The sequence below is a fragment of the Erinaceus europaeus genome, chromosome 8 (genome assembly GCF_950295315.1).
Source record: "Erinaceus europaeus chromosome 8, mEriEur2.1, whole genome shotgun sequence".
Classification (NCBI taxonomy): Eukaryota; Metazoa; Chordata; class Mammalia; order Eulipotyphla; family Erinaceidae; genus Erinaceus; species Erinaceus europaeus.
In genome coordinates, this window is record NC_080169.1 from 122,191,872 (window position 1) to 122,195,940 (window position 4,069).

Genomic DNA, 4,069 nt, shown 5'->3' on the forward strand with positions numbered 1-4,069 from the left:
AGAGGAAGGGAAGACAGAGATGGGAAATGAAAGACAGCTCAGACCAGCTTCACTGCTTGTGAAGCAACTTCCCTGCTGGTGGTGAACCAGGAGTTCAAACTTAAATCCATATGCCTGTCCTTGAGCTTGGTGCCACGTGCATTTAGCCCATTGTGCTTAACCCACTCCCCTAATTTAGTGTTTACTTTCAAGTACTATGGTTGCTGTGGTTTATATCTGTTATCAAATTATCTGTATTTCTCTGACAGACAACTACTGTATAATTTCACTCATATGCATAATATAAGGAATTAAACACATGAACCTGTTTCTTAAAAATTTCAAACTGCGAAACTCAAATTTCCTGAATAAAGTATAAAATTCCTAAAACTCCTGTTTTCTCTTCAGTGCTTTGTTGAGTCTGTGTAGCAAACCTTTAAACATGTGGGGAACAAACTCAGTCCAGGACCCCCCCAACACAAACCCATCTGCTCCCACTAACTCACTGACCATTTGGCTCTTCTCAGAACACAGGCGGAACTATCTGTTGAGGGAGAAGCTACATAAGTTGACCCCCAGAAAAGGGAGTGTTAATCCTGTGGCTGAAATGCTGAGAGAGGAAGGACCACGCAGGGTGGGAGTGGTTACAGGTGTGGCTTAGAAGGTGGAGTGTGGGGGCTGGGTGGTGGTACACCTGATTGAGAGCACATGTTATAATGCGCAAGGACCTGGGTTCGAGCCCCTGGTCCCCACCTGCTGGGAGAAAGCTTTACAAGTGTTGAAGCAGTACTGCAGGTGTCTGTCTGTCACCCTCTCTGTCCCTCTCTTCCCTCTCAATTTCGGACTGTCTCTAACCAATCAATAAATAAAGATAATAAAAAAATCAAAAAAAAATAAAGAAAGTGGAGGCTGGATTTTGGGCTTAAAAGCAAGAGCCTAACCATTTTTGGTCTCTTGGACCCTGACTTCAACCATGTAAATGTGTCTCTCTCTTCTCTCTCACTCTCTCTACTCTCTCTCTCTCTCCCTCTCTCTCTCTCCTAACATGTTTTGTTTTCAATAAAAGTTTAATTTACCTGAATAATCACGCTCTCTTTCCAATTCACTGTTGAGATTGGTGTGACGAACTTTGGGAATGGGGGAAGCAAGTGTCAGTCTTCCTGTCACCCCCATGTACCCCTATAACATATCCTGTTGACTAGTCTCTTCATCAGGTTTGGATCTCAGGGAACTATTTCCCCCCACAGCTCCCTGGGGTGAGCACCCCTGTCAGGAGATGCTAGAAGGTGGCCCCAGAGTCTGTACGGGATCATTCTCTCCTCCCAGGCTCTCTGACTCCAGCTCTCTGTTTGGCACTTTCCTGTGCAGAGCAGAAGCAAGGACAGTAACCTTCCTGTGTGAGAACAGACTGGCTAACACAACAGGCAAAGAAGAGGCGGCAGGAAGCGCCTGTGGCCTTGCCAGGGGAGGTGTTGCTGTGCACAGGTGACTGGGGGCAGCAGGTGGAGAGAACCGCACACTTGTTGTTTGCTGACAAGGTTCTAGGAAGGGGGCTGACATCATGGGGACTGCAGCCTCCCTGCAGATGTGTGGACATCATCTTCCAGTCTCTGCCTTGTAGTTCACAGCTCTGTCGTCAGGGAGACTGCATATACACAGCAAGGCAGACCATGGAGGCAGAAAGGACCAAATGCTGATGCAGAAAATGAAAATGCAGAAAATAACAGAAACTCTCAAAATCAGACAGCAGCATATTGGGTTTGCAAGGCTTCCAGCTACAAGAGGTGCAGAAAGAGACTGTCTCAGAAAGGGAAGATTCCAACAGAGACACAGAAATTGAGAGACACCCGCCATACTGCTGCAGTTTCATGAAGGTCCCCTTCACCCAGCCCTAACATGTTCACCCTTTCCTTCTCAAAACTTTCAGGGATTCTGCTTAGAGCTTTCTCTCCAGATTTAAGATGGTTAGGTTTTACATTCAGATTTTTTCCACTTTTCCCAAATTGTATGTACCTCCCTATATTGATAGGTATTTGTCTGACTAGCATGCATCTGAATTAGTGTCCCTGTACCTCTATTTGCACATACTAAGTAACAGCAAATTGTCATTACTCCCATCTCTTTATTTTAATTTTTTTTTATTTATTGGAGTCAAGCGTTAGCGCAGCAGGTTAAATGCACATGGTACAAAGTGCCAAGGATCAGCATAAGGATCCCAGTTCCAGCCTCCAGCTCCCCACCTGCAGGGGAGTCGTTTCACAGGCTGCGAAGCAGGTCTGCAGGTGTCTGTCTTTCCCTCCTCCTTTCTATCTTCCCCTCCTCTCTCCATTTCTCTCTGTCCTAGCCAACAACAACATCAATAACAACAACAATAATAACTACAACAACAGTAAAAAAAACAAGGGCAACAAAAGGGGAAAAAATTAAAAATTTAAATAAATAAAATTTTATTTATTTATTTATTTATTGGATAAAGGCAGCCAGAAATCAAGAGAGAAGGGGGTAGTCAAGAGGGAGAGAGACTGAGAGATACCTGCAACACTGCTTCACCACACCTAAGATTTCCCCCTGCAGGTGGGGACGAGGGGTGCCTGGGGTGACTGGAATAGACTCAGTGTCTCATGGCATCAAAGGGACGTGCCTGACGTAATGACATTTGGACAATAGCAGTTTTAAGCTCCCTCACCTTGATGTTTCCCCTTAGAAATGTATTCTGGGTGCAGGCCAGTAGCACAGCGGGTTAAGCGCATGTGGCACAAAGCACAAGCACCAGCAGAAGGATCCTGGTTCGAGCCCCTGCCTGAGTCCCCACCTGTAGTTGTTTCTTATTTTAATTGAATTATTGTAGGCACACTCACTAGTGCTCAGGGACTCAACAGTCATTGTGACTACTTGTTGTTATACTAAACTTCACAAAAAAAACAGTTTCATTCTCTCTGACCTTTCTCTGAGGTCAGCTAGACGAAATATGGACATGTCTCTTCCCTCTGCTCCCAGCCCCACCCACCCACACCCCTCACTTACTCCTTTCTTCCTGCTCAGTATCCACACTTAGCATTGACTTCAACATCTGAGCAGAGAGAGAAAGACCTGTTGCCTTTTCAGGTAAGAGAATGTGGAAGTGTGTGTGTGTTTTTTGGGGAACGGAGGAACATGAGAAACCACTGGGCAGGGGACTTATCTTAATAAGTCTGACCATATCTTAATCTTCTTAACAACTTAATTTTAGAATATATCTCTCCTTGGTTATGAAGAAATTCTTTTGTTTTTTTTGGCTGTGACATCACATGCTATAAACTACATAATATACCCAATGGCAATTTAAGTTCAACTATATTTTCAAATATCTTTTTAAGATAGTGTGAGACAAAAACAGATAGACCCAAAGATCTTAATGAGTTTCTTTTTTCCTTTTCTTTTTAACTTTTTATTTATAAAATGGAAACATTGACAAGACTATAGGATAAGAGGGGTACATTACCACACGATGCCCACCCCTGGAACTCCATATGCAATCCCTTCCCTAGAGAGCTTCCCTATTCTTTACCCCTCTGGGAGCATATGGACCCAGGGTGATTGTTTCTGGTATGATACTCTCTCTTCCTCTTATACCAATTCTCAGCATCAACTCTGTGGTCAAAGCTGATGGGTTTTTTTTAAAAAATTTTTTTTTAATTTTGTAGTTTCTCTTCCCAGTTGACAAGGAGCTATTTCTGAATATCTGTCTTCCTATTTTAAAAACATTTTTAAATTAGCGTTTGATGTTTCATGTCAGAGGAAATTGCACTTAGCTACTGGCATTTTCATCTTAGGGTCAAGTTTGCTTCCATAAGAGGTCTGCAAAAAATCTACCTCACCAGCAAAATATTTATAAGTAGCCAAAAAAAAAAAAAATCTCAAGTGTCAATTTTAATGCCCCATTCTTACCCCATTATTCATTGTTTAATGAAAGAGCAATCTTGAGGAGCTGGGAAGGGAACGCTACCTAATAAAGTGGCAGCTTGCATGCCAGACCCCAGAGGCTGTTGCATCTTATCCTAGAACTGAGCAGTGTGCTGTTCTCTCTCTTTCTCCCTCCCTCTCCCCCCTC

General features: G+C 43.4%; 1 long non-coding RNA gene across 2 annotated transcripts; it reads left to right on the forward strand.

The window, feature by feature from the left end:
- The first annotated feature begins 338 nt into the window (after nucleotides 1-338).
- On the forward strand, nucleotides 339-2,409 carry LOC132539814 (uncharacterized). 2 transcript variants are annotated; one of them, XR_009551103.1, is made up of 2 exons: nucleotides 339-629; nucleotides 1,194-2,409. It is a non-coding gene; the product is annotated as an uncharacterized LOC132539814 (long non-coding RNA). The 2 variants fall into 2 exon arrangements; XR_009551104.1 differs by having other exon boundaries at nucleotides 339-613.
- The last annotated feature ends 1,660 nt before the right edge of the window (nucleotides 2,410-4,069 follow it).